Genomic DNA, 11,878 nt, shown 5'->3' with positions numbered 1-11,878 from the left:
TTTTGTGTTCTTCACAGGCAGCACCTGCAGCGCCTGTACCTAGTCATGTAAACCTTTCTCATTCAAAATCAAAATCAGATATCATATAACATTTTTGTGTTTTTGAGGATAAACGATAATCTTTTAAAAACATTTTTGAAAATGTTTCGCTTGTTACAGGCCCAGCCTCCGGTTTCACCTCAAGCACCACAGCAGGTTAGAGTAATGATTTCTCTTTAGCATCTGTTTATTATGTAAAGTAGCGTTTAGGGTACAGCATACATACATTATACATTGTAGTTTAGTTTGGTTTATTGAGTAGTAGCCAATGGTACTGTAGCTTTAAGCATGGCTTTTTGCTAATACTACAAAGTGGCCATTGTAGTGCATCACTACAAAACCCTTCTTTTCTCATCTTTCTTTTTAAGAGTGTACTTGAGATCGGTAATACTGTAAGTACATTATGTAGCATTGACACTAACCTTTGAAAATTTCTTTCAGGGCATTTTTTTCAACCCCGCTCTTTCCGCACCCACAGGAGACGGATCAGATGAGGAAGGAGCAGTAGGTTATTTCATCTTGTCAGAATTGTTTCACACATTATGAGTTTCATCCTACTTTTCATGTGTCATCTGTTCCATTCCTCATCCCTGAGGTACCGGCAGTCGCTGTGGAAATAGACACCACTTTGGTGAGGCCTGATGCCACTGCTGGTGCAGACCAGGTGTTGGTGGCTGATGCTCTGCCTGTGCAGTGAAAGAGAGGATCACAAGCCCCTCCCCTTAGATCCTAACCAATCAGTCTCATTGCTGACATTAAGACCACACCTCAGTGGTCGGACCATTATAGCGCAGGGACTTGGATATACTGAGGGGCGTCTAACTGGCCTGCTTCAACAAAGTGTGGCCCATTCTTGTTATGTTGTGTGTAAAAATGTTTCCTGACAGATGGCAATTTATTTTTATTTTGATCAACCTCATTGTAAGAATTGAGCCTATACCTCTTCAGACAGCGTTACTTTTTATGTATTCTCTTTCAGTTTCTTAAAATAAAATATCTTTTGTCTTACTGCAGCTAAAGGCCTCTTTAATCAGCTGAAATCAAACTATGAAACACTTAAGGCACATACACACAAACACACATTAGGTGTTTTATGGAGACATTCCATAGATGCAATGGTTTTTATACTGCACAAATTGTATTTTCTATCCCCTAAACCTACCCCTTACACAAAACTTTTATTTTTAGATTGTCAATAAAGATAATTCTGTATGATTTATAAAGTTGTTTTCTCATGGTGACCAAATAAAAAATAATTAAAATACCCACAAGGTCAAAATTTACTGGTATTAGCTACTGTACTTGTGTGGACAGTTGTGTCCTGATATGTCACAAAACTTGCCCCCCCCCCCCCACACACAAGGCTCTCGGTAATTAAAGGCCCTTTAATAATTTTAATAAAGCAATAATAATAATAATAATAATAATAATAATAATAATAATAATAATAATTTTGTAACAATGTAACAATTGACTCAACACAAAATGCATATTTACATATTTACAAATATTATAATATATAAATATATGAAACTATGTAAAACAAGAATAAAAACAACAACTACACAACTACTACTACTACTAATTTAATAACTCTAAATTAAATTAGAAAAAAAGTGAAGAAACAAGATTGAAAAAGAAAATGAGAAAGAAAAGGAAAAGGAAAAAGAAAAGAAAAGGAAATGGAAAAGGAGGAATAAAAAGGAACAGGAAAAAGGAGGAAAAAGTAAAAAAGGAGCGTTTGGTATCAGACTTTTTTATCAGTCATTTCTAATCTGTGATATTACAAAGTTCAAAGTAATCATCACTGATTATTTCTCATGTCAACTTCATTTTCTCAAGCCCTAAGGAGGTCTCTGTGATTAACCCAGCGGGACTCCTGTACTATCAATGGCTGCTTGTAATCTCAACTCATGTCATGTACAAATGGACAGCTATAATTGCAAGGTAATAATTAAATGTTCATGTTTTAATAAGACGAGGTTAACGGGAGATGAAAGAAGGATACAAATAGAAGATGTCTGTTTTTATTAACCTCTGAAGTTTGCTTCCTTACAGTATGTCTCCCTTAGTCTCTTGCATTCATATTCTCTAATACAGATGATAAAGGTAATATATTCAGTACCATGCAACATGACATGTACATTTTGCTTGATAAATTGATGCAATACTTTTGAGAATTTTTATATGTCTCTTTGCATAGATCCTGCTTTGACGAGCTGCAGCATGAATATCTTCTGATATGGTTCCTCTTGGACTAAACCTCTGACCTGATTTATTTGGCTGATATGGCCTTCACAGTAGTGCGATCAGATAACTCTTTAATGGAGCAACAAAGGGCTTGGAACAGGGCTTACTTGTCAAAGACTTCAGCGTTACAAAGACATATTTTAATTCGTTTAGACTTCGGTTAGACATCCGCATAAACAAGTTGCTCCAGTTGATCTGCATGTTCAAGTGCTTCACAACTTAGAACATTATTTTGATTATTCTGTTTGAATTTGTTCATTCACTATATGCTTTGTACAGCTAATAAACTCTTGTCAAGGCAACTACAGATTTCTTGTCCAGCAAATTATCAATTAGGAACACCAGCTTAATTTGTATTTCTTTCTAACATACATTTATATTATTCTTACATAAAGTAAACAGAAGGAAAAATCTATCTTCTTCCTAATTCAAGACAATACTTACAATGATGGATGCTTAACATCACCACACAAATAGGTAACAGTGACAACAAAAATAACAGAAGCTTAAATTATTTTATTTGTTTAAATTAAGTTATTTGGTGATTGGAACAATGTATTGTTTTGTTTTCTTATACAGATCTAAAGTAATTAAAAAGAAATTTGGTTCCTTTTTGGTTTTATACAATTGTTTCTCTGTAATAAAAAATAATAAGGATGCAATTTTCACACTATATACTGTACCATCAACATCCTGACACTTATGATCACATGATGTTTATGCAGAAAGACTTATGAGGTTTAAGTGGGGTACTTGATGGGCACAAGGGTGCAGCAGAGGACCAAAGATTAATGATCCTTTCTTCTCCAAAACCTGAAAATGAGAGTATAGACACAGTATGGAGGCATATCATGTTATGCCTTTATGCAATCACTAGTTTTGAAGATATATATATATTTTATTGTTAGATAAACTGAAATAAAATGTGCTTGAATTGGGTAAAAAAAAATGCAGCGATTGCTTACTTATGCATATTATGTATGTGGCAAATATTCACTAAAATGTTTCCAAACAAATATGATCTACTAAGAAAATGTCTCTGAGACATTTCTACTACCGACAAATGAGAAAAATCACTAAATAAGCGAGTCACCTGCCTATTGAGACCTCTGCAGGTGACCCAAATGAGGCACTCAAAAATGATGAGGGGTCCAGTGGCTAGTGGATAGCAGCTCATATGTGGAGTGATCGCAGAGTGTACGTCTCAATATGATCTCTTCTTTCATTTTGAACATTCCCACCTGTTCTCTCCACCGCCATTTGCTGTCACATGTGGACACTTATTGTATTTGCCCAGAGAGGCGATGAGAAAAGGGAAGTAAGCTGAAAAAAGGAAATGAAAGAACAGTGGAAGTACGTCTCCCATGGGAAAGTCAGATAAAAAAGGAAGCTCTTGCCTGTGATGTCAGCCATGAAAAGGGTTCTCCACCGTTTTGTCTCTTGAGCAGCAGGAGCGACACGTTTAATTAATTAGACTGCGTCTGTCACATTTAGAAGCAAATCAAAAAGGACCATATGACTTTCTTTCAAGGAGAAATTACTTACTGAATTAACTTGTTTACACAAGTGCTGGGAATATGAACATGCTGGAACAACTTTTTGTTATTTAAATGAAGGCTAAATTTGAACATGCATGAATAAATGTATGATTTACGGAAAGGAGAGCGAGAGAGGGAAAGAAAGCAAGATATTTTTTGGAAGTCACGGTGCAGCCAGGATCATTGAGGCAGAGCGATCTGATCGTTTGGTTTGTACATTTAGTCACATCTAAACTATTGAGGGTTCTTTTACCTCATATCCCACATGAACTAGTGGTCATTCAAGCAATTTTAATGTCCCATTCGGCCCCTCATCACAGAGACAATCAGAAGCAATAAGAGCACAGACGGCTTTTTCTAAAAGCTGATTGGAAGACTATTTAACTTGCTGTGCAAAATTTCTTATACAATTGAAATGGTCCATTTACTGATATGAGCAGTACATGGAAGTCACCCAGGCTGCTCACACCAGGATGTTTTGGGGTATGGTGAAAGAAAGATACACCACAGCATGTAGGCACCTGCATTTTGGTCTTACAAGCTGGGTTTTCCTGGTACTTCTTGTTGTTTCCTATTCGTTTCTCAGAACGCTTCAGCACTTACCTGTCCCTTTCCATTAGTGTGTGTAACTGACCAGTTAGCTGCTGTGCTATTGTTTCTCCTAAACAATTTACTTCACCATAATAGCATTTGCTGTTGACCGGAGCAGTTCTAGCAGGCAAGAAAGGTGACCTATTGGAAAAATGACATCCTGTGACAGTAGCACTCAGGGCCAGCCTGTGGGCTTCTGGAGAACTGGGTGAGGTCATTAAAACAGGCCCGCCAGTATAAAAAATGTCATGACATAAAAACAAACATAGAACCTGAAGAGAGTCTCATTTCTGTTTAAAAGAAAAAATATGGAATATTCAGAAAAATATGGAATAGGATTTACTGAAAAAAAAAAGCTTCTAAATTTACTCCAATGTACGCCACTGCACTTCATTAATCTTTGTTTAATTCACAACTTAAAAATAATTTTTACATTGTGTATATTGTTAATTTAGAACAATAGTAATGGGGGCAAAACTATGATAAAATTATTATTTCCATATGTTAAAACAGATTTTGAAGTGTTCTGTCATTAAAAATGTTACATTAATTTGGAAAAAGAAAAAAAGTAAGTAAAACCACATAAATTAAACAGAGCCAATATGCACATACACAAAAATAAGAAATATTAAATTATAGATATTATATAATATCTATGAATATGTATAATATCTCATATAAATTTGAATAAACACACACACACACGTTTGTTTTTGTGAAAAGTGGGGATATCCCATAGGCGTAATGGTTTTTATACTGTACAAACTGTATATTCTTTGGCCCTACACCAACCCTAACCCTCACAGGAAACTTTGTGCATTTTTACTTTCTCAAAAAAAAAAAAAAAAAACTCATTCTGTATGGTTTATAAGCGTTTTGAAAAATGAAAAATAAAAACATATATATTTGAAATAACTATAAACCAGATGCTTCCAGAAAGGCCAGTTTGGTTAGATAAATTACTCATATTCCCCTTGACTTCATTGCATCTTGTTAAAAGAGTTTGAGTTTCTTCCCCATATTGTTCTTGAAAAATGGCTAATCTTATCCTTTGACAAGCACTGTTTCTGAAATGCAAAAGCAATTTAAATATTAAACAGCAAGTACTGCAAAAACAAAGCATGCTTTAAATAGCTCAGACAAATATTTTAATGTTTTTTTTTTTTTTGTAGAGTATGAGTTTTTTTTTTTTTTTTTTTTTTTTAGCAAGGAGTGGAATCTAATAATGATATTTTGCATAGTGATAGAGGGATAAATAAATTATGCAGATTACAGTGTTAATATTTATTGTTTAGCAGTTTACAGCTTTTACGTTCTTGTTCTATTTGATGCCTTTATCTTTTGTAAGAGCTACTGTGGTTTGTGTTCTAGATGATAAAATGTACGTGTGATCCAAACTTAAGTTTATTCTTCATACACTGGAGGTGATTGGCACATCGAATTGTGGCAAGTCTAGACTGGTTGTTGATTTATAATACAACAGATTTAGTTTTAGCCTCCAGTGTAGATTGAGTGTTAAATATCCTCACTTCCAATTTGTGATCTGTATGGTTTGAATGAGCACTGGTAGCTCCCCTGGGAAGTCTAGGCAATTGCCTGCATAGCCTATAGGCTCTTGAAGCACTTGAAATTCTGCAGTATAGGTCATTGAACTGCCATTGTTTGTATATGGAGACTGTATGGTACGGTACTTGAATTTCTACACCTTTTGTCAAAACGGTGATTGTGATAGCTGAACTCACCACTTAAGACTAGTACAAGTATCATCTGGTGGAAAAGGCTTTTGTGTCATTACCCATAAATTGGCCGCTTTCCTGTCAGAATCATTTCCTACTTGATCACAAGTGATTACATGCATGTAAGTCAAGGTTCTTACCCTGAATATATGTAGATTTGGACATATGAAACACTGAAGCCAGTGATTTAAATCACAACAGAGCACAACAATATCATCTTTAGCAATCTGAGAGAGAAAGATCACTTTCCATCATGTGCAGACACAGGATTTGAAGTAATTTTATTCCTTTGTTTTAGACCTTGTTTGATTTCTTTCACATTTTGTCTGATGCTTTCGTGTGCCACCTAAGCTCTCTGGTGCTGATTTCTTTTAATAAACGGCACACTGTGTTGTGTGATCGCATCTTAATTTTCATAATTGCCTGCAATTGTGAATCTCCCTCGATGCTCAAGCACGTGACAGTTCCATAAGCATGATAAAAAAAATCCATGATGTAATTTTAATTAGTCTATTCAACGGCGGAGCCGCACTTGCTGTCAAACTCCAGCATTGTTATTATCACGGTATGCTTAATTAAGCATCAGCCCTCTTACTTTCTTATCAGGACTCAGTGACATTTGCATCACTGTCATTCCTTGAGTACGTTCCCAGAGTCTGTGACATAACCTTCATCGGTCAGAATACCAAGACCTTGCCACACCAATGAGCCTCTTCAAAAGATTCAGATCTGAACAGAAAGGGAAACTGAGGAACATTTAGCATTGAAAGAGTATGAGACATTTTTAGTATGAGATGCAAATGAAGCATTGACCCCCAACTGGGTTTCTGGAACATGCAGGTGATGTGGAACGTTCAGTGATTGCTCATCAATGCGTTAGTAGCAGAGAAGCTCAAGGTTTCTGAAATTAATAAACAGAGACTACATGAAAGCAAACTCAAACAATTCACTTCATTTCTGAAGTCTGCATCACAGCGATTAAATGGCTGCATCCTGATGCTGCTACTTTGGTGGTTTCTGCAATACTTTGTGTGACTCCATAGAGGAATCTTCCCTCTCAAGCACTGAGCGACAACCGTGAAATCTCAGGGATGCCAATGTCACTTGCATTTAGTTGAGTGTTTCTGGGAGGATGTGTATGAAGTTCTGGCAATGTGTTCTGCTGAGGCCTTTGTGCCTTGGGTCAACATGGAAATGAAGGATGGGGAAGACAGAGAGAGAGAAGCACAGTTACAGTGTAGCACTTACAGTATGTGAAGTACCTCAAGGTTTGTACTTGCTCTTTAGCTGGGAACATATATCTTAGTCATCACTTTCTTTTGTAATTTGTGAAATGGTTATAAAAGCATTTCAAATGGAATGGGACTTGGCTTAAAAAGCTTTTTTAAAAGCTTAGTGATGGACAAGACCTGGTTTATAACCAACCAACCAACTGTGGAGGAACACGTGACAGTTGATTTCAAATAAAATCGTTCAGCACTGTCTGATCCATATCATTTCCTTTTTTACAGGACAACACCGACAGCATACATAAGATAAAGAGACTTCACCTTCTAAAATGTTACTTTTAAACAGTATTAAATCTTGTGACCTGACCAAGAAACAGGATTTGAGAAGACATGAGCAATTCTTTCCCATTTCCTTTTAAATTATTCTTTGGCTTCCTTTTGCCAGTTAAGCTGGCAAAACAAGAAATGCGCTTCCTTTTAACCACATGAACCTGTGTGATCTTGGATAAATCATAGTCAACAGCGTGGAGCCCATTCAGACCCAATTGTTTGAAGGGAAATGAAACAACCTGTTTTGTGCTCCATCTGTGCCCCCATATCTACTGACTTTTGCTCCAGTTTTCCAAGTTATAGTCTTAAACAGAGCAACAGCTTGATTGCTTATGTGAATGTGCCATTTTTCACTGTGAAAATGAAAAGATACCTGAAAGACACCATTCAGGGTTTCTCAAGTGCCACTTACACTTGTATGCCCGATGCATCCTGAACAGAAGGAAAGAAACACTGTCATCATTCTGTCATAATTTACACACCCTTCATTTGCTACAGACCTGTACGAATGATAAATGTTTCTTTCTTATTATTTAAATTAAGATATTTTGAAGAATGTTGGTAACCAAATGGTTGACAGTAGCTATTGTGTTCCATAAAAACATGGAAGTTAATAGCTGGCATCAACTATTAAATTTTTTGGGTGAACCATCCCAAAACAGGACACATATTGCAGCACTTCTGAAGGACCCAATGGAGAACTTTAGGTGCCTTTTAAAAATGCCAGTTTTCTGAGGAGCAAAATGGATCCCATAATTTCCTTTAAGAGCTCCAAAGACAGTCAACAGTTCATCCAATAACCCCATCATAACGTAAAAGTCTTGAGGCACTATATAGATACCTGGAGATTCTCCAAAATGAGTTCCATGAGTATTACCATTGGAATTGAGTGTGACCTAATTGTTCAGAGAGGTTTTATTGAAAGACAAAGATTTTGAAGATGGTTTTGCCGTCTTACATATTTCATCTCTTTTACCTGTACAAAGAATACAATCAAAATTAGAAAAGAGAGGGGAAAAAAAACATCACAAACCACTCCTTACCAGACCTGTTTACATGAAACTGTAAAGTATGATGAAGAACTATTAAAAATATTACATTAACAAATGATGCATTAGTGCATAGTTTTCAGTCAAGATAAAAGAGAAAAAGGGTGCCAGATTTAGTCAAACTGCTCAAATTCCAAACAGTATTTAATTAGTTGCAAATGTAAAGTAGATATCATCTCTCCAAGTCATAATTTGACTGTATGAGCCTCCTTTTTACAGAATAACAGAGGTAACTTCTTGGCTGTAATTAAACTGTGTGCAAGAAGTTTGTGTTGTGCTCCTGATAATGGACGCATAATTTCAGAAGGTTCCAGAATGTGCTGGATTTGGCTGCATTTGCACCCTTAAAATCTCACATTAAAAATTCCATTCCAATAACTCTGTATCTTGGAGAAACAAAATTAAACTATGAGACAAATGAACATCTTCTGAATTACATTTGCCTCAAGTTGAAGAATTTTGGATGTTATATATATATTATAGTCTGTGAATGACTTTAAGCTGAATAAGGCAGTGTCTAGTATTGATAGAATGTTACAAATGAGCTCTGGTGATCCTGCCCCTCTCTTCTGAGCTGTTATCAGAGAAACGGTTTACTTAACCACATTCATCATGAAACTTGCTAATTAGCACATTATTAGGAAAGCCGATTTGCAAAGATTAATTAAAAAACCTTTTACTCCCTTTTTTTATTGGTGAAGTTGGATCACGAATGATTCACGCGAAGATAGATGCATTTAGGTAGAACGGGGGCGCATTCCCTTCAGAAACAATGGTTGCACTTTATTTTACAGTACTTGTACTAACATGTACTTATAGTGTACTTGCAGTGTATTTATCTTAGAAGGTTCTGGTAATACAGGGTAACTACATGGGGTAGGGTTAGGTTTAGGGGTAGGTTCGGGGTTAGTACCTAGTTATTACATAGTTATTGTAATTACTTTAATAAGTATATAGTATGTACATGAGGAGCAGGACTGTAAAATAAAGTGCTACCGAAACAATGTATGTGATATGTAATAGGTAATCCACTGCATCTTCAGTGGCTCAGATGTTGGAAGTAAATGACAACTGTTATGTTCATTATTACATCCAACAACAAAACACCTCAATCGCTCACCTGTTCTAGCGTCGAAACAGTGGTGGACTGATGACAGCTCACTCAGGGCAGGTCTAAGGTAAGACGCCAGTCCAGTCTGTGCTGAAACGCCCTTGTCAATGAGACTATCATGGGAGGGGCCTGTCTGTGTGACATCACAAAGACGGGCATCTGAAATGGGCTCATTTTGAGAAAGGGTTAAAGATGTTCGTAGACAATTAAAAAAAAAAATCCCCGGCTGGATTTTTATCGTTATAGATAAACATTTTATCATATAGGTGGTTATGTACACACACTGCCAACACACACTTCAGCTCAAACATCTTGTAAAAGTGCATGTAGCATACAATTTCCCCTTTAAGAAAACTTGTAGAGGTTACAATAAACGATTGTAGTAGATCATTAAATTGTCGATAATGCCTTTTTACTTAATTTAAACTGATCAAGATACTTACCAATAATTGAGGGTGATGTTATCCAATGAAGGTGTATGAGCATGTATATAATTCCTAATCTGTAGGAAAAAAAAAATGATTCTAAGGGAATTCAAATTTCCATTGAAGAAATGAACAGTATGTACACCCATTTCTTCCCATTGCATAAAGTTCCCATCCAATCTGGTAAATGATGGATTCTTAGAGACAGGAGTTAGAATTGAAAAGGACTTAATCTTGAAGTGTTCTTTTATCTGTTTCCAGATACAAAGTGTAGTTCAAATTATGATACTACTATTGAAGGTAGAATGATCCAGAGTTACAAGGGAGAGAATCACCGTTCCCGGATTGTACGGATAACACTGATCACAGACAATTGGGAGCCAGATTGGCGGATGCACTACGATCATCCAACCACACTGAAATTAGTTTTATGTAAGAAGCCCAGTAATAAAGATGAAAGACCGGAAGTGCCAGACGTCACTCCTGTTCTGCCTTAACTCAGATTTTTATATGCCCTTTTTCTGATATTTTAAATTAGATTATTTTATTGTATATATATATATATATATATATATATATAGATATATATATATATATATTTATTTATTATATATATTTATATTTAATTTGAACAATATAGTATCAAAATTCTAAAAGAAAAACTAAGTATGTGATTGTCTTAGCACCATATTTACATGTCATTATGATGGAAAAACAACTCATGCGGTTGATGTCAACCTCTTCATGGGAAAAGCAGGGGCATATACAGGCAGGTGTGTCATACTGGGGTTTGACAGATTTGAATGGCATGTTGTAGCAGGTGTTTAGTCACATGACAGGGCCTCACTGGGTTCTGACGAAAAACTACGAATGTTAATATATTTTCAACCTTGAAAAAAACCTTAGTTTGAGGTAGTTTCTGAAAACTGTCTTTGTCAATCAAACATGATTGACAGGAAAGCTTAACAAGGTACCCAACTCGAGCTTCAGTGTCAAACCCAAGTGTCTGACCAGTCAGCTTATTATCATGTCATGAATCCAAGGCTGATATTGTAATGCTATTCAAACTTGAGGCTCAGAAAACCTTGCTTTTTTCACTTGCTACTACACGTGTAGTACTTATCGAGGTTATGATTTAAGTCACCTTTTGATTAAAAGACTTATGCTGGACAGTCATGAATTCTTCATTGATATAACACTTGTTTTTGACCTGTAGCTGCAGAATACACTTATAAGACTGCAGAGAGTGTATTAAACACCTCATTAGCTGAAGTTTTAGGGTCAATGGACTTCATTGTAAGGGAGTCGATACTTGTGATTTTTGAAATAATTAATGAACATTGGCAGTTAAGAAATAATTGTGTATGATTGAGAGAACTGATAAGAGAATTAGATCTGTTATTCAGTTATTCTGTCCTAACTCAATATTATGGTGCCTCTCTCTAGCCGTGCTATTGACACTTCTGATTGAGATTGTAGCCAGAGTGTTAATGGTCTACTTGAGTGATAGGTGGCAGTAATGCACTTATAAATCTGCAATCCGCTGCAAAGCAAGAAGAAGAAGATGCATCAGGCGCCGC

The sequence above is a fragment of the Carassius auratus genome, chromosome 1, assembly GCF_003368295.1.
Source record: "Carassius auratus strain Wakin chromosome 1, ASM336829v1, whole genome shotgun sequence".
Classification (NCBI taxonomy): Eukaryota; Metazoa; Chordata; class Actinopteri; order Cypriniformes; family Cyprinidae; genus Carassius; species Carassius auratus.
This window is presented reverse-complemented; position numbering follows the sequence as displayed.